The following is a 17,330-nucleotide window of genomic DNA, read 5'->3' as shown; positions in this document are numbered from 1 at the left end:
GCACCCGGATGGGAGATTCCACCCCGGAAAAGCTCCGGTTGCTGCTGCTCCTGCAAGAGGTGTGACTGGGACCAGTAGGGAGCGCTCACCCTGCGGGCTGTGTGGCTCTCTTACGCCCCAGCCTCCTGATGGCGACACTCTGCTGCACAAACAGGTGCCGTCCTTCGGGGGAGGCGTCAAACCGAGGTCCCGACCCTCCTTGGCCATTAGGAAACCCCAGGGCGTCTCTCAAAAAGAGACGCCGGGGGTGTCCCTCTGGTGTTAGTGCTCCCCTTTACCCATCAGTCGGGGTCTCCTCCTAATCCCCGTCTCACCTGTAACAATCAATGACGAGGCCCCCCTGTCCGTGAGATTTAGTACTCGCGCAAGAGACCGGGGGCAGAGCGCGAACGCGGTCCCCCGCCCCCCACAAAGTGCGCGCTCCGGGTTCCCTCTCGGGGCCCTGCAACACAGCGGAAGGGCAGCGAGAAGGAGCCTCTTGCTCTGATGCCGCAAGGCCACAAGAGGGCGGAGGCGCCGCGCGCCCGGCCGACGTGTTGGACCGGTGCGCTTTACGTGCTGAAATAAACACGCGAAAGCCCCGAAATGTTTCCAGAGTGCTGTGCACTGGAGGTTTTTGTCTGGTGAAGACTTGCCTGGTGCTCCTCCGTGCAGATTGTTTGTCCTCCTCCAGTGAGGGACGAGTCAACACAAGGGAGCGCATTCGCCAACATCCAGGCACGCAATGCGATTTGGAAAGCAGCTCCTTTCCAAAGAGTTGCACACGAACGATCCTTCAGTCCCGCTCGGGGGGCACGGAACCCCCGCCACACACAGCTTCAAGTAGCGAGTCAGGCGCTGGGGCTTTCGCTTACGGCCACACCACCCTGAACACGCCCGATCTCGTCTGATCTCGGAAGCTAAGCAGCGTCAGGCCTGGTTAGTACTTGGGTGGGAGACTGCCTGGGAATACCAGGTGCTGTAAGCTTTTGCTCTCCCGGCCAGCAGGGGTCGCCGTTGGTGCCGTAGGCTTTGGGAGGAAAACCTGGAGGATGGAAAGGTGATCTATAGCCTCATCTCTAGAGATGTTTTGTTGCTGTGGCATGTGTGTGACCCATATTCAAAAAAAAAAACCCGTCTGTAAAACGAATATCGAAGCTGCCTCTAAATCTGCAAATGAAGATGAGTCGATAAACCACTCGTTTTTCGTATAACTAGACATATATTCATTTGTTACCGATTTCATTCATTGAGCACGGATACAGTAGAGGTACAGCCATTCACTGTTTGACATGTCTGCACTGGTACAGAACCGAGCAATCAGAAAACGGGTGAAACTGTCTTTAGACTCAGCATACAGTACCGAGGCCCCCCATGACCAAATAAAGGCTAACCTCGATAATCAGCCTAAAGAACGCAGACTACAGCAAAACGACTGACTTTGAAAAGGGAATGAACGTCCGGAAGGAGTAGTGGAACTAGCTTGAGATGCTTCTCCGGACCCCTAACTAAAAGCCAGCGAGAACCAGCAGCGGCGTCCACTCCTGTCGAACCGGGATCCTTCCACAGCCACGCAGCTCGTGGTGTCTTAACCCTCCCGTATCTGATTTTGGACCAAGCACATCAGGGGAGAGCGCGAACGCAGTCCCCCACTACCAGAAATTATGCAGTCGAGATTCCCACATTTGGGGAATTCGCAGGGGTCAGCACAGCCGGAGTGCAATGGCCAAGCCTCGCCCTGGGTGAACCTCCTTCTTGATCAAGGTATCTCCCCTGCCAGGTAAGTATGAGTTAAACAGGCCCCTGCAAGCGGCCCGCACCCACAGCACAAATCGCGCAGCCTAGGCCACCTCCTCGCCCCGCACGCCACCGCCTCCTGCTGGGCCCACTCTTTCACACACTCACACGCCACACTAACACTCAAAAGTGTGGGCAAAACGAGAAAACGAGCGCGCCGTTTCCTACACATCTGCAGTCGCCGTTGCGCATTCGCAGCATGTCCCGGGATGCAATTCGGCCTCATTTGCATATCTCCAGACCGGCAGATCGCCACGCAAGCTCGCGACGTGCGCCTGCCACACACCGAACAAACCTTTTCAGCAATTTCCAAAAAACGGGCCTGCTCGCCTGCCCACAAGGCTCCGTCTCTTACCTGCTCTCCAGAGCCTGCTGCCTTCTGTGCTTTTCTCTCGGCACCGCTGCAGTGCACACAACTCCTGCAGCGGGAGGGGGGGAGAAAGTTCCCGCGCTCCGCCGCAGGGAAGGCTCGCTCCGTGCGCACACGTCCTTTCGATGCCAGTCCAACAAGTGCTCCGCATTAGCTGCGTCGGGGCTCCGGCGTGTCGCACCTCACCTCACCTCGCACTGCCCCCTCCTTGAATGTCTGCCCCTGGGCATGCCCTGCTCTCCTCCGCCTTATCTTACCGCGTGTGAGCACCGACAATGGCCACAATGCCGGGGAATGGCACCTGTAAAGTGTTAATTGGGGCACAGGAACAGCCCGTCTCGTCTCGGGGGGGCCGGCTTCAGAGACAATACAGCAAACACAGCGGGGCTGGGGAAGAAGACGACACCACACATGCGGGTACATTCAGCTCCGGCGGGAACGAGACATTTGTCGGTCTTTTCAAGTGCCGAGAGCCGAGCAATCCTTCACTTGTATCGTTTCTCCCCGGTGACTAGATCTGGCCCTGCGACTCTCGACTGGGCTCACCCCCGGGGCAGCCCAGCAGGTGTGAGCCTGGCCGGCACCCGGATGGGAGATTCCACCCCGGAAAAGCTCCGGTTGCTGCTGCTCCTGCAAGAGGTGTGACTGGGACCAGTAGGGAGCGCTCACCCTGCGGGCTGTGTGGCTCTCTTACGCCCCAGCCTCCTGATGGCGACACTCTGCTGCACAAACAGGCGCCGTCCTTCGGGGGAGGCGTCAAACCGAGGTCCCGACCCTCTTTGGCCATTAGGAAACCTCAGGGCGTCTCTCGAGATTGTCTGATCTCGGAAGCTAAGCAGCGTCGGGCCTGGTTAGTACTTGGATGGGAGACTGCCTGGGAATACCAGGTGCTGTAAGCTTTTGCTCTCCCGGCCAGCAGGGGTCGCCGTTGGTGCCGTAGGCTTTGGGAGGAAAACCTGCAGGATGGAAAGGTGATCTATAGCCTCATCTCTAGAGATGTTTTGTTGCTGTGGCATGTGTGTGACCCATATTCAAAAAAAAAAACCCGTCTGTAAAACGAATATCGAAGCTGCCTCTAAATCTGCAAATGAAGATGAATCGATAAACCACTCGTTTTTCGTATAACTAGACATATATTCATTTGTTACCGATTTCATTCATTGAGCACGGATACAATAGAGGTACAGCCATTCACTGTTTGACATATCTGCACTGGTACAGAACTGAGCAATCAGAAAACGGGTGAAACTGTCTTTAGACTCAGCATACAGTACCGAGGCCCCCCATGACCAAATAAAGGCTAACCTCGATAATCAGCCTAAAGAACGCAGACTACAGCAAAACGACTGACTTTGAAAAGGGAATGAACGTCCGGAAGGAGTAGTGGAACTAGCTTGAGATGCTTCTCCGGACCCCTAACTAAAAGCCAGCGAGAACCAGCAGCGGCGTCCACTCCTGTCGAACCGGGATCCTTCCGGAGCCACGCAGCTCGTTGTGTCCTAACCCTCCCGTATCTGATTTTGGACCAAGCACATCAGGGGAGAGCGCGAACGCAGTCCCCCACTACCAGAAATTATGCAGTCGAGATTCCCACATTTGGGGAATTCGCAGGGGTCAGCACAGCCGGAGTGCAATGGCCGAGCCTCGCCCTGGGTGAACCTCCTTCTTGATCAAGGTATCTCCCCTGCCAGGTAAGTATGAGTTAAAGAGGCCCCTGCAAGCGGCCCGAACCCACAGCACAAATCGCGCATCCTAGGCCACCTCCTCGCCCCGCACGCCACCGCCTCCTGCTGGGCCCACTCTTTCACACACTCACACGCCACACTAACACTCAAAAGTGTGGGCAAAATGAGAAAACGAGCGCGCCGTTTCCTACACATCTGCAGTCGCCGTTGCGCATTCGCAGCATGTCCCGGGATGCAATTCGGCCTCATTTGCATAACTCCAGACCGGCAGATCGCCACGCAAGCTCGCGACGTGCGCCTGCCACACACCGAACAAACCTTTTCAGCAATTTCCAAAAAACGGGCCTGCTCGCCTGCCCACAAGGCTCCGTCTCTTACCTGCTCTCCAGAGCCTGCTGCCTTCTGTGCTTTTCTCTCGGCACCGCTGCAGTGCACACAACTCCTGCAGCGGGAGGGGGGGAGAAAGTTCCCGCGCTCCGCCGCAGGGAAGGCTCGCTCCGTGCGCACACGTCCTTTCGATGCCAGTCCAACAAGTTCACTGCATTAGCTGCGTCGGGGCTCCTGCGTGTCGCACCTCACCTCACCTCGCACTGCCCCCTCCTTGAATGTCTGCCCCTGGGCATGCCCCGCTCTCCTCCGCCTTATCTTATCGCGTGTGAGCACCGACAATGGCCACAATGCCGGGGAATGGCACCTGTAAAGTGTTAATTGGGGCACAGGAACAGCCCGTCTCGTCTCGGGGGGGCCGGCTTCAGAGACAATACAGCAAACACAGCGGGGCGGGGGAAGAAGACGACACCACACATGCGGGTACATTCAGCTCCGGCGGGAACGAGACATTTGTCGGTCTTTTCAAGTGCCGAGAGCCGAGCAATCCTTCACTTGTATCGTTTCTCCCCGGTGACTAGATCTGGCCCTGCGACTCTCGACTGGGCTCACCCCCGGGGCAGCCCAGCAGGTGTGAGCCTGGCCGGCACCCGGATGGGAGATTCCACCCCGGAAAAGCTCCGGTTGCTGCTGCTCCTGCAAGAGGTGTGACTGGGACCAGTAGGGAGCGCTCACCCTGCGGGCTGTGTGGCTCTCTTACGCCCCAGCCTCCTGATGGCGACACTCTGCTGCACAAACAGGCGCCGTCCTTCGGGGGAGGCGTCAAACCGAGGTCCCGACCCTCCTTGGCCATTAGGAAACCCCAGGGCGTCTCTCAAAAAGAGACGCCGGGGGTGTCCCTCTGGTGTTAGTGCTCCCCTTTACCCATCAGTCGGGGTCTCCTCCTAATCCCCGTCTCACCTGTAACAATCAATGACGAGGCCCCCCTGTCCGTGAGATTTAGTACTCGCGCAAGAGACCGGGGGCAGAGCGCGAACGCGGTCCCCCGCCCCCCACAAAGTGCGCGCTCCGGGTTCCCTCTCGGGGCCCTGCAACACAGCGGAAGGGCAGCGAGAAGGAGCCTCTTGCTCTGATGCCGCAAGGCCACAAGAGGGCGGAGGCGCCGCGCGCCCGGCCGACGTGTTGGACCGGTGCGCTTTACGTGCTGAAATAAACACGCGAAAGCCCCGAAATGTTTCCAGAGTGCTGTGCACTGGAGGTTTTTGTCTGGTGAAGACTTGCCTGGTGCTCCTCCGTGCAGATTGTTTGTCCTCCTCCAGTGAGGGACGAGTCAACACAAGGGAGCGCATTCGCCAACATCCAGGCACGCAATGCGATTTGGAAAGCAGCTCCTTTCCAAAGAGTTGCACACGAACGATCCTTCAGTCCCGCTCGGGGGGCACGGAACCCCCGCCACACACAGCTTCAAGTAGCGAGTCAGGCGCCGGGGCTTTCGCTTACGGCCACACCACCCTGAACACGCCCGATCTTGTCTGATCTCGGAAGCTAAGCAGCGTCAGGCCTGGTTAGTATTTGGGTGGGAGACTGCCTGGGAATACCAGGTGCTGTAAGCTTTTGCTCTCCCGGCCAGCAGGGGTCGCCGTTGGTGCCGTAGGCTTTGGGAGGAAAACCTGCAGGATGGAAAGGTGATCTATAGCCTCATCTCTAGAGATGTTTTGTTGCTGTGGCATGTGTGTGACCCATATTCAAAAAAAAAAACCCGTCTGTAAAACGAATATCGAAGCTGCCTCTAAATCTGCAAATGAAGATGAGTCGATAAACCACTCGTTTTTCGTATAACTAGACATATATTCATTTGTTACCGATTTCATTCATTGAGCACGGATACAGTAGAGGTACAGCCATTCACTGTTTGACATGTCTGCACTGGTACAGAACCGAGCAATCAGAAAACGGGTGAAACTGTCTTTAGACTCAGCATACAGTACCGAGGCCCCCCATGACCAAATAAAGGCTAACCTCGATAATCAGCCTAAAGAACGCAGACTACAGCAAAACGACTGACTTTGAAAAGGGAATGAACGTCCGGAAGGAGTAGTGGAACTAGCTTGAGATGCTTCTCCGGACCCCTAACTAAAAGCCAGCGAGAACCAGCAGCGGCGTCCACTCCTGTCGAACCGGGATCCTTCCGCAGCCACGCAGCTCGTTGTGTCCTAACCCTCCCGTATCTGATTTTGGACCAAGCACATCAGGGGAGAGCGCGAACGCAGTCCCCCACTACCAGAAATTATGCAGTCGAGATTCCCACATTTGGGGAATTCGCAGGGGTCAGCACAGCCGGAGTGCAATGGCCAAGCCTCGCCCTGGGTGAACCTCCTTCTTGATCAAGGTATCTCCCCTGCCAGGTAAGTATGAGTTAAACAGGCCCCTGCAAGCGGCCCGCACCCACAGCACAAATCGCGCAGCCTAGGCCACCTCCTCGCCCCGCACGCCACCGCCTCCTGCTGGGCCCACTCTTTCACACACTCACACTCCACACTAACACTCAAAAGTGTGGGCAAAACGAGAAAACGAGCGCGCCGTTTCCTACACATCTGCAGTCGCCGTTGCGCATTCGCAGCATGTCCCGGGATGCAATTCGGCCTCATTTGCATATCTCCAGACCGGCAGATCGCCACGCAAGCTCGCGACGTGCGCCTGCCACACACCGAACAAACCTTTTCAGCAATTTCCAAAAAACGGGCCTGCTCGCCTGCCCACAAGGCTCCGTCTCTTACCTGCTCTCCAGAGCCTGCTGCCTTCTGTGCTTTTCTCTCGGCACTGCTGCAGTGCACACAACTCCTGCAGCGGGAGGGGGGGAGAAAGTTCCCGCGCTCCGCCGCAGGGAAGGCTCGCTCCGTGCGCACACGTCCTTTCGATGCCAGTCCAACAAGTGCTCCGCATTAGCTGCGTCGGGGCTCCGGCGTGTCGCACCTCACCTCACCTCGCACTGCCCCCTCCTTGAATGTCTGCCCCTGGGCATGCCCTGCTCTCCTCCGCCTTATCTTACCGCGTGTGAGCACCGACAATGGCCACAATGCCGGGGAATGGCACCTGTAAAGTGTTAATTGGGGCACAGGAACAGCCCGTCTCGTCTCGGGGGGGCCGGCTTCAGAGACAATACAGCAAACACAGCGGGGCTAGGGAAGAAGACGACACCACACATGCGGGTACATTCAGCTCCGGCGGGAACGAGACATTTGTCGGTCTTTTCAAGTGCCGAGAGCCGAGCAATCCTTCACTTGTATCGTTTCTCCCCGGTGACTAGATCTGGCCCTGCGACTCTCGACTGGGCTCACCCCCGGGGCAGCCCAGCAGGTGTGAGCCTGGCCGGCACCCGGATGGGAGATTCCACCCCGGAAAAGCTCCGGTTGCTGCTGCTCCTGCAAGAGGTGTGACTGGGACCAGTAGGGAGCGCTCACCCTGCGGGCTGTGTGGCTCTCTTACGCCCCAGCCTCCTGATGGCGACACTCTGCTGCACAAACAGGCGCCGTCCTTCGGGGGAGGCGTCAAACCGAGGTCCCGACCCTCTTTGGCCATTAGGAAACCCCAGGGCGTCTCTCGAGATTGTCTGATCTCGGAAGCTAAGCAGCGTCGGGCCTGGTTAGTACTTGGATGGGAGACTGCCTGGGAATACAAGGTGCTGTAAGCTTTTGCTCTCCCGGCCAGCAGGGGTCGCCGTTGGTGCCGTAGGCTTTGGGAGGAAAACCTGCAGGATGGAAAGGTGATCTATAGCCTCATCTCTAGAGATGTTTTGTTGCTGTGGCATGTGTGTGACCCATATTCAAAAAAAAAAACCCGTCTGTAAAACGAATATCGAAGCTGCCTCTAAATCTGCAAATGAAGATGAATCGATAAAGCACTCGTTTTTCGTATAACTAGACATATATTCATTTGTTACCGATTTCATTCATTGAGCACGGATACAATAGAGGTACAGCCATTCACTGTTTGACATATCTGCACTGGTACAGAACTGAGCAATCAGAAAACGGGTGAAACTGTCTTTAGACTCAGCATACAGTACCGAGGCCCCCCATGACCAAATAAAGGCTAACCTCGATAATCAGCCTAAAGAACGCAGACTACAGCAAAACGACTGACTTTGAAAAGGGAATGAACGTCCGGAAGGAGTAGTGGAACTAGCTTGAGATGCTTCTCCGGACCCCTAACTAAAAGCCAGCGAGAACCAGCAGCGGCGTCCACTCCTGTCGAACCGGGATCCTTCCGCAGCCACGCAGCTCGTGGTGTCCTAACTCTCCCGTATCTGATTTTGGACCAAGCACATCAGGGGAGAGCACGAACGCAGTCCCCCACTACTAGAAATTATGCAGTCGAGATTCCCACATTTGGGGAATTCGCAGGGGTCAGCACAGCTGGAGTGCAATGGCCGAGCCTCGCCCTGGGTGAACCGATTTTAAGAACTTTATTTTCTTTTCACAAAAAAATACAGGAAATCACAAATCAGAAAGCTTTACATTAATATACATACTTAAAACAGTATATATGATCACATCTCATTACATTTTGACACGGTAACAGTTACATAGCAACAATTTTCTTTTTTTCTGGTACAAATCACATTCTTTATTTAAACATGATAATGTTTTTCACAGTTTCTTGAGATGTTGACCTATGCTCTCTATTTCCCACAGATTTTCTGCTTCCTCCCTCCCTTCTCTCCACAGATCTCTGAGGTAATAGTTCTCTCGGGTGATGAACAGGGCCAGGCTACCTGCTGCCTTGACTGGGACCTCGATGCCTTTGAACAGCCCCATGTTCCTCACTCTCCACAGGGCGTCTTTCCCACTGTTCACCACGGCCCAGATCCTGTCAAACACGTCAGGGGGAAGTTTGACAGGAGAGATGCCGTATATGATGAAAGCAGCGGTAAGGGTAAATTGGGGCGAGAGAGCCTGCAACCAATCTTCAAACTGTGCCCAGAAGGCCTTAGCAAAAAAGCAGGACCACAGGAGATGGGTCACAGTCTCCTCCTCGCCGCAGCCCACCCTAACGCAGCGAGAGCTGGGGGTGAAGCCCCTACGGTACAAGAAAGTTCGTACCGGTAAGCACTGGTGGACGACACTCCAGGCTAAATCTCTGTGAATGTTGCACAGAAATTTAGAGGATGTGTGTTTCCACACCTTCCTTGTTTGGGCTGATGTTAAAATGCCCACAGGGGTCTGCCTATTGTTCTGGGGTGCTACGAAATCTTCCAGTTTTTGGACGCTGACATCTCGGAGGGGAATATGGCCAATTGGGTGAGATCTTAGAAAACTTTTAACTGTCCCATAAATTGCAGGGCATGTGTCAGAGAGTGGGACGTCCAGCTTGGGTCTGACACCCCACACTCTGAACACCTCCCTACCTACCCAGAGCCTGGAAAAATAAGTCCAGGTACGCGCTGCAGGTGCTGTTGCAAAGCCTCTCAGCACAGAGGCCAGGAAAATGCACAGCAGCTTCGTAGCAATATCTGGGACAGACTTCCCCCCTGAGGGTAGCGGCCTGTACATTATTTCCCTTCTGAGTCTTTCCTGCTTCCCACCCCATAGAAATTGAAACATCAATCTCCTCAGCACCGCCGCAACACGGTGTGGGATTGGGAAGGTAGAAGCCAGAAAATTCAAGACAGGCAAGAGCTCGGCTTTGATGACCAGCACCTTCCCTGTCATGGTGAGGTCTCGGTCCTTCCATTGCATCAGTTTTTTGTTTAAGATTGGCAATTTGTTCTGCCAATTTACTGTTCCCATCTCTTCTCCAAAATACACCCCCAGGACCTTAATTCTCTTCTCTTGCAGCCTGAGATCATGTCCTTCTTTTGGCTCCCTCCAGTTCTGATAAAAAATCTCACTCTTAGATGTGTTAATTTTTGCGGAGGAAGCCAAAGAGAACCGATCACAGCACTGCAGAGCTCTGCTAATTGAGGCATTGTCAGAGAGGAGCAGGGTGACGTCATCCATGTATAGAGATGTCTTTACCTCTCCTCCCCCACTTCCAGGCACTGGTATCCCATTAATGGCCTGATCCTGGCGCAAGGCACAGGCTAAGGGCTCCATAGCCAAAACGAATAACAAGGGGGATAATGGGCAGCCCTGCCTCACCCCTGAACAGACTTCAAAGGTGCGTGATCTATTGCCATTGACCATGACTCTGCTGTTGCTACCTGTGTACAGCAGGTTAATCCACTTTCTCATGATGGGGCCAAACTTCATGTGCTCAAGTACCGATGTTAAGTACTGCCGGTTTAGGCGGTCAAAGGCCTTTTCTAGGTCTACACCTAAAATGCACAGAGGGAGGGAGCGATCCTCAGAGTACAGACAGACATCCCTCAACAAGGCCAGGTTGTCGCTCATCAGGCGTCCTGCTATCCCACAAGTCTGTTCTTTCCCTACCAGTGAGGCCACTACATTTTGTAGGCGCAGGAAAAGGGCTTTGGACAGGATCTTAGTGTCCACGCCTAACAGGCTGAGGGGTCTCCAGTTCTTTATGTCATTTTTTGCTCCTTTCTTAAACAAGAGAGAGATAGTGCCTTCTCTTAAGGAGTCAGGCAGCAATTCTGTCTTGTAGCTTTCCTCGAATAGGAGCAGTAGCGGATCCTGAAGCAGATCCCAAAAGGTGCAATAAAATTCTTTAGGGAGCCCGTCAGCACCCGGAGTTTTCCCCTTCTGTAAGCTCTCCATAGCCTGTCTCAGCTCTTCTACTGTCAAATCCCTCTCAAGTACTTCCCTATCTTCTTCACTCAAAATGTTTTCTAGCTTTGAGGTAAAAAAATGAATATCTTCATCCTTTACCTCTGTAGAGCTGTACAGTCTTGAGTAGAAGGCCTCGGTGCAGGAGAGGATAGCACTCGGCTCTGTTCTCTCTCGTCCCTCCTCATCAACTACACTTTCCATGACAGTCTTGGAGCCTACCACTTTCCTGAAAAAGAAGCGAGTACACTTCTCATTTTCTTCCAAGAACTGCACTCTGCTTCTTAACAGCACTCCTCGACTACTTTCTTCGGCTATGCTCCGGATGTCCTTTTTTAAAAGGGCGATATCCTCGAGCACATCGAAGCCACTGTGCAGCATCGTGTAGAGACGCTGCAGCTGCCTCTGTTTCCTGGCTAGCACTCCTCTCCGTCTGGCAGCAGCCTTCCTTCCCTCAGCCATGAAAAAGGCCCTTGTCCTCACCTTCACCTCCTCCCACCACTCTCCTACTGACCCGTACAGACACTGCAAGGACAGCCACTGTGATAGTTTCTCCTTGTAGCGGGATACTACCCCCTCGTTCTCTAGCAGCTTTGTGTTGAGTTTCCAGAGGCCTGGGCCAAAGACAGTCCCGCCCTGGAGTTCCACTCTACACCCTAAAGCCTGATGATCTGAGAAGAAGACAGGCTGAAGAGTGACCCCAACAACTTTCACTCTCTCTGAGACAAAGCAATAGTCAATTCTGGAGCTGCTATTCCTCCCTGACCATGTATATCCTGCTGTTGTGGGATATATACATCTATATGTGTCTGAGAGTTTAAAGTCTTGAACTAAGTTTTGCAGGGCCAGTGAGCTGGAATCCAATTTTATCGGCGAGCTAGACTGCCTGTCTGTGTGCTCTAAGATACAATTAAAATCCCCTCCCACTATCACGTCTGTGCTGCATAACAATAGGGGGGAGAGTGCCTTGAGTAGCTCCACCCTTCCTCCTACGTCAGTAGGGCAATACACATTGATTAGCCGCAGGTTAACGGTCCCCCATTCCACATCCACACACAGCAACCTGCCATCTATGACCCTCTGAATACTTTTCAATTTGAATGCCCATCCTTTGAAAAGAATGGCCACGCCAGAGGCTCTGTTGTTATTGTCCCCTGACCAAACAGAAGGCCCTTTATCCCACCTATCTTCAAAATTTTTATACCTCTCTCGATAGGCTAAAGCACACTCCTGCAACATCAACACATCTCCCTCTCTCTGCTGGAGGTAATCAAAGACAGACTGGCATTTAACTCTGTCATTGATACCTCTTGTGTTAAGAGAAATTATGTTAAGAGCCATATTACACAAGAAAGCGGAACCAGTCTTTACAAAACACATTTCTCTTCGGTCTCACCTGTTACCTTTTTCTTTTTCTTTTTCTTCTTACCAATTTCCTGCCAGCCATCCTCTGAATGAGCCTTCATCAGGGTGGCAGCAGTAAAAGCGTTCACAGAGTCCATTTCAAGGAAGGGGGTAGAGGGAGGGGTGGAGAGGTTCCAGCTGTCCCCATCGCCATGCTCTCCTTCCTCCTCGCTCGGGGAGAAAACAGAGTCATTTTTTCTTTTCCTCAAGTCCAGCTCCTGGGAGCACTGAGGGGAAAGGGGTGCAGCCGATGCACCAGTCTCCTCTTCCCCCTCACCCACCAGCTGCTGCAGATCCTCCGTGATGGACTGGATGGAGGAGAGGAGGGCATCTGTAGCACTTGCAGAGTCTGAGAAAAGCAGCTCCGCTGAATCCTGGGTATCCTCGCTGGACCCGCTCCACCGGGGGGCCCCACACTGGCCCTCGTTCTGAGGAGCAGGAGTGGGGGAGGGGTCCTCGCTGTTCTCGGGGGTTTTCAAACCCTCGTGCTTGTCTGGTGCAGTCTGCGGTTGTGGGGGCGTAGTGGATTTCTCTTCCACCAGCCCCGGAGCCACAGCAGGACTGATCCTGGCTGGAGGCTGAGAGTCTTTGTCCAACAAGGGTTCTTTGTTTGACTTGTTGTTTGCTTTGGATTTTCGGGCCGGTTTGGCTGAAACAAGCACTGCCTCATCCTTTCTCATTTTGAGTTTATTGGCGTAGGCGTGAGGGCAGTTCTTAAAAACGTGTCCTTCCGAGCCACATAAATTGCACTTTGGCAGCATTGAACAGTCAGAGGCTAAATGTCCCTGTTTGCCACAGGTCTTGCAGCATTTCACAGTGCAGGACGATGCCAGGTGTCCCACAGCACCACAGCGCCGACACACCTTTGGTTGTCCCACATAAAACACATAGCCATTGCAGGCGCCCAGCCGGATTGTAGAGGGCAGGTGCCTTAAGCCTCCATTTACGCTGTCCGGTAGCAAGCGAACCTCGAATTTCCTTGCTCCTGTTTTTATACCATCAACATCTCTAACCTCAGTTCCATGGTGGACGGTGCAGTACTGGTTAAGCCAGGTGTGAATGTCCTCCGTCTTTGCTAGTTCCGAGAACATAACAACATGCACCGTTTTCCTCTCTCTCTGTGTCAGAGGCTGCAAGTTGATCTTCTCAAGTGCAGGAACTTTGCCTCTTTTTGCCTCAAACACATCCACGCATTGTTCAAACAGAGGATAGGTAGCAAATACAACCTCAAATGCTTTCTGACCTGGGAGAGCGAAGATGAAATCCAAGTGCCGAGGTTCAAAGCCAAGTTCCTTCTGTAACACTTTTCTGCTGAACTGCATACGATCCATGAAGAGGTCATCCAAGAGCTCAAAACGTACAGCATTCTTACGGGATCCAAAGGTTGCCATTTCAAAAACCGCAAATCGAACACTGCTTCCAACAAAAGAAAAACAATCCAACCACTCCACCTACAGGCTGATCAAGGTATCTCCCCTGCCAGGTAAGTATGAGTTAAACAGGCCCCTGCAAGCGGCCCGCACCCACAGCACAAATCCCGCAGCCTAGGCCACCTCCTCGCCCCGCACGCCACCGCCTCCTGCTGGGCCCACTCTTTCACACACTCACACGCCACACTAACACTCAAAAGTGTGGGCAAAACGAGAAAACGAGCGCGCCGTTTCCTACACATCTGCAGTCGCCGTTGCGCATTCGCAGCATGTCCCGGGATGCAATTCGGCCTCATTTGCATAACTCCAGACCGGCAGATCGCCACGCAAGCTCGCGACGTGCGCCTGCCACACACCGAACAAACCTTTTCAGCAATTTCCAAAAAACGGGCCTGCTCGCCTGCCCACAAGGCTCCGTCTCTTACCTGCTCTCCAGAGCCTGCTGCCTTCTGTGCTTTTCTCTCGGCACCGCTGCAGTGCACACAACTCCTGCAGCGGGAGGGGGGGAGAAAGTTCCCGCGCTCCGCCGCAGGGAAGGCTCGCTCCGTGCGCACACGTCCTTTCGATGCCAGTCCAACAAGTGCTCCGCATTAGCTGCGTCGGGGCTCCGGCGTGTCGCACCTCACCTCACCTCGCCCTGCCCCCTCCTTGAATGTCTGCCGCTGGGCATGCCCCGCTCTCCTCCGCCTTATCTTATCGCGTGTGAGCACCGACAATGGCCACAATGCCGGGGAATGGCACCTGTAAAGTGTTAATTGGGGCACAGGAACAGCCCGTCTCGTCTCGGGGGGGCCGGCTTCAGAGACAATACAGCAAACACAGCGGGGCGGGGGAAGAAGACGACACCACACATGCGGGTACATTCAGCTCCGGCGGGAACGAGACATTTGTCGGTCTTTTCAAGTGCCGAGAGCCGAGCAATCCTTCACTTGTATCGTTTCTCCCCGGTGACTAGATCTGGCCCTGCGACTCTCGACTGGGCTCACCCCCGGGGCAGCCCAGCAGGTGTGAGCCTGGCCGGCACCCGGATGGGAGATTCCACCCCGGAAAAGCTCCGGTTGCTGCTGCTCCTGCAAGAGGTGTGACTGGGACCAGTAGGGAGCGCTCACCCTGCGGGCTGTGTGGCTCTCTTACGCCCCAGCCTCCTGATGGCGACACTCTGCTGCACAAACAGGCGCCGTCCTTCGGGGGAGGCGTCAAACCGAGGTCCCGACCCTCCTTGGCCATTAGGAAACCCCAGGGCGTCTCTCAAAAAGAGACGCCGGGGGTGTCCCTCTGGTGTTAGTGCTCCCCTTTACCCATCAGTCGGGGTCTCCTCCTAATCCCCGTCTCACCTGTAACAATCAATGACGAGGCCCCCCTGTCCGTGAGATTTAGTACTCGCGCAAGAGACCGGGGGCAGAGCGCGAACGCGGTCCCCCGCCCCCCACAAAGTGCGCGCTCCGGGTTCCCTCTCGGGGCCCTGCAACACAGCGGAAGGGCAGCGAGAAGGAGCCTCTTGCTCTGACGCCGCAAGGCCACAAGAGGGCGGAGGCGCCGCGCGCCCGGCCGACGTGTTGGACCGGTGCGCTTTACGTGCTGAAATAAACACGCGAAAGCCCCGAAATGTTTCCAGAGTGCTGTGCACTGGAGGTTTTTGTCTGGTGAAGACTTGCCTGGTGCTCCTCCGTGCAGATTGTTTGTCCTCCTCCAGTGCGGGACGAGCCAACACAAGGGAGCGCATTCGCCAACATCCAGGCACGCAATGCGATTTGGAAAGCAGCTCCTTTCCAAAGAGTGGCACACGAACGATCCTTCAGTCCCGCTCGGGGAGCACGGAACCCCCGCCACACACAGCTTCAAGTAGCGAGTCAGGCGCTGAGGCTTTCGCTTACGGCCACACCACCCTGAACACGCCCGATCTCGTCTGATCTTGGAAGCTAAGCAGCGTCGGGCCTGGTTAGTACTTGGATGGGAGACTGCCTGGGAATACCAGGTGCTGTAAGCTTTTGCTCTCCCGGCCAGCAGGGGTCGCCGTTGGTGCCGTAGGCTTTGGGAGGAAAACCTGCAGGATGGAAAGGTGATCTATAGCCTCATCTCTAGAGATGTTTTGTTGCTGTGGCATGTGTGTGACCCATATTCAAAAAAAAAACCCGTCTGTAAAACGAATATCGAAGCTGCCTCTAAATCTGCAAATGAAGATGAGTCGATAAACCACTCGTTTTTCGTATAACTAGACATATATTCATTTGTTACCGATTTCATTCATTGAGCACGGATACAATAGAGGTACAGCCATTCACTGTTTGACATGTCTGCACTGGTACAGAACCGAGCAATCAGAAAACGGGTGAAACTGTCTTTAGACTCAGCATACAGTACCGAGGCCCCCCATGACCAAATAAAGGCTAACCTCGATAATCAGCCTAAAGAACGCAGACTACAGCAAAACGACTGACTTTGAAAAGGGAATGAACGTCCGGAAGGAGTAGTGGAACTAGCTTGAGATGCTTCTCCGGACCCCTAACTAAAAGCCAGCGAGAACCAGCAGCGGCGTCCACTCCTTTCGAACCGGGATCCTTCCGCAGCCACGCAGCTCGTGGTGTCCTAACCCTCCCGTATCTGATTTTGGACCAAGCACATCAGGGGAGAAAGCGAACGCAGTCCCCCACTACCAGAAATTATGATTCCCACATTTGGGGAATTCGCAGGGGTCAGCACAGCCGGAGTGCAATGGCCGAGCCTCGCCCTGGGTGAACCGATTTCGATTTTTAAGAACTTTATTTTCTTTTCACAAAAAAATACAGGACATCACAAATCAGAAAGCTTTACATTAATATACATACTTAAAACAGTATATATGATCACATCTCATTACATTTTGACACGGTAACAGTTACATAGCAACAATTTTCTTTTTTTCTGGTGCAAATCACATTCTTTACTTAAACTTGATAATGTTTTTCACAGTTTCTTGAGATATTGACCTATGCTCTCTATTTCCCACAGATTTTCTGCTTCCTCCCTCCCTTCTCTCCACAGATCTCTGAGGTAATAGTTCTCTCGGGTGATGAACAGGGCCAGGCTACCTGCTGCCTTGACTGGGATCTTGATGCCTTTGAACAGCCCCATGTTCCTCACTCTCCACAGGGCAACTTTCCCACTGTTCACCATGGCCCAGATCCTGTCAAACACGTCAGGAGGAAGTTTGACAGGAGAGATGCCGTATATGACGAAAGCAGCGGTCAGGGTAAATTGGGGCGAGAGAGCCAGCAACCAATCTTCAAACTGTGCCCAGAAGGCCTAAGCAAAAAAGCAGGACCACAGGAGATGGGATACAGTCTCCTCCTCGCCGCAGCCCACCCTAACGCAGCGAGGGCTGGGGGTGAGGCCCCTACGGTACAAGAAAGTTCGTACCGGTAAGCACTGGTGGACGACACTCCAGGCTAAATCTCTGTGAATGTTGCACAGAAACTTAGAGGATGTGTGTTTCCACACCTTCCTTGTTTGGGCTGATGTTAAAATGCCCACATGGGTCTGCCTATTGTTCTGGGGTGCAACGAAATCTTCCAGTTTTTGGACGCTGACATCTCGGAGGGGAATATGGCCAATTGGGTGAGATCTTAGAAAA

General features: G+C 53.9%; 6 non-coding genes and 1 pseudogene across 6 annotated transcripts; 3 read left to right on the top strand and 4 right to left on the bottom strand.

The window, feature by feature from the left end:
- Positions 1–848: 848 nt before the first annotated feature.
- Positions 849–967, top strand: LOC138229308 (5S ribosomal RNA). The gene has a single exon (XR_011185739.1). It is a non-coding gene; the product is annotated as a 5S ribosomal RNA (ribosomal RNA).
- Positions 968–1,603: 636 nt separating this feature from the next.
- On the bottom strand, positions 1,604–1,767 carry LOC138229382 (U1 spliceosomal RNA). The gene has a single exon (XR_011185802.1). It is a non-coding gene; the product is annotated as a U1 spliceosomal RNA (small nuclear RNA).
- A 1,914-nt stretch (positions 1,768–3,681) lies between these two features.
- On the bottom strand, positions 3,682–3,845 carry LOC138229365 (U1 spliceosomal RNA). Its single transcript, XR_011185785.1, has one exon. It is a non-coding gene; the product is annotated as a U1 spliceosomal RNA (small nuclear RNA).
- A 1,807-nt stretch (positions 3,846–5,652) lies between these two features.
- Positions 5,653–5,771, top strand: LOC138229339 (5S ribosomal RNA; annotated as a pseudogene).
- A 636-nt stretch (positions 5,772–6,407) lies between these two features.
- On the bottom strand, positions 6,408–6,571 carry LOC138229380 (U1 spliceosomal RNA). The gene has a single exon (XR_011185800.1). It is a non-coding gene; the product is annotated as a U1 spliceosomal RNA (small nuclear RNA).
- Positions 6,572–8,485: 1,914 nt separating this feature from the next.
- On the bottom strand, positions 8,486–8,648 carry LOC138229433 (U1 spliceosomal RNA). Its single transcript, XR_011185848.1, has one exon. It is a non-coding gene; the product is annotated as a U1 spliceosomal RNA (small nuclear RNA).
- Positions 8,649–15,588: 6,940 nt separating this feature from the next.
- On the top strand, positions 15,589–15,707 carry LOC138229603 (5S ribosomal RNA). Its single transcript, XR_011186013.1, has one exon. It is a non-coding gene; the product is annotated as a 5S ribosomal RNA (ribosomal RNA).
- The last annotated feature ends 1,623 nt before the right edge of the window (positions 15,708–17,330 follow it).

Source organism: Lepisosteus oculatus, unplaced genomic scaffold (genome assembly GCF_040954835.1).
Source record: "Lepisosteus oculatus isolate fLepOcu1 unplaced genomic scaffold, fLepOcu1.hap2 HAP2_SCAFFOLD_45, whole genome shotgun sequence".
NCBI classification, from domain to species: Eukaryota; Metazoa; Chordata; class Actinopteri; order Semionotiformes; family Lepisosteidae; genus Lepisosteus; species Lepisosteus oculatus.
Note: the sequence above shows the minus strand (reverse complement) of the source record. Positions and strands in the feature narration are given on the sequence as shown.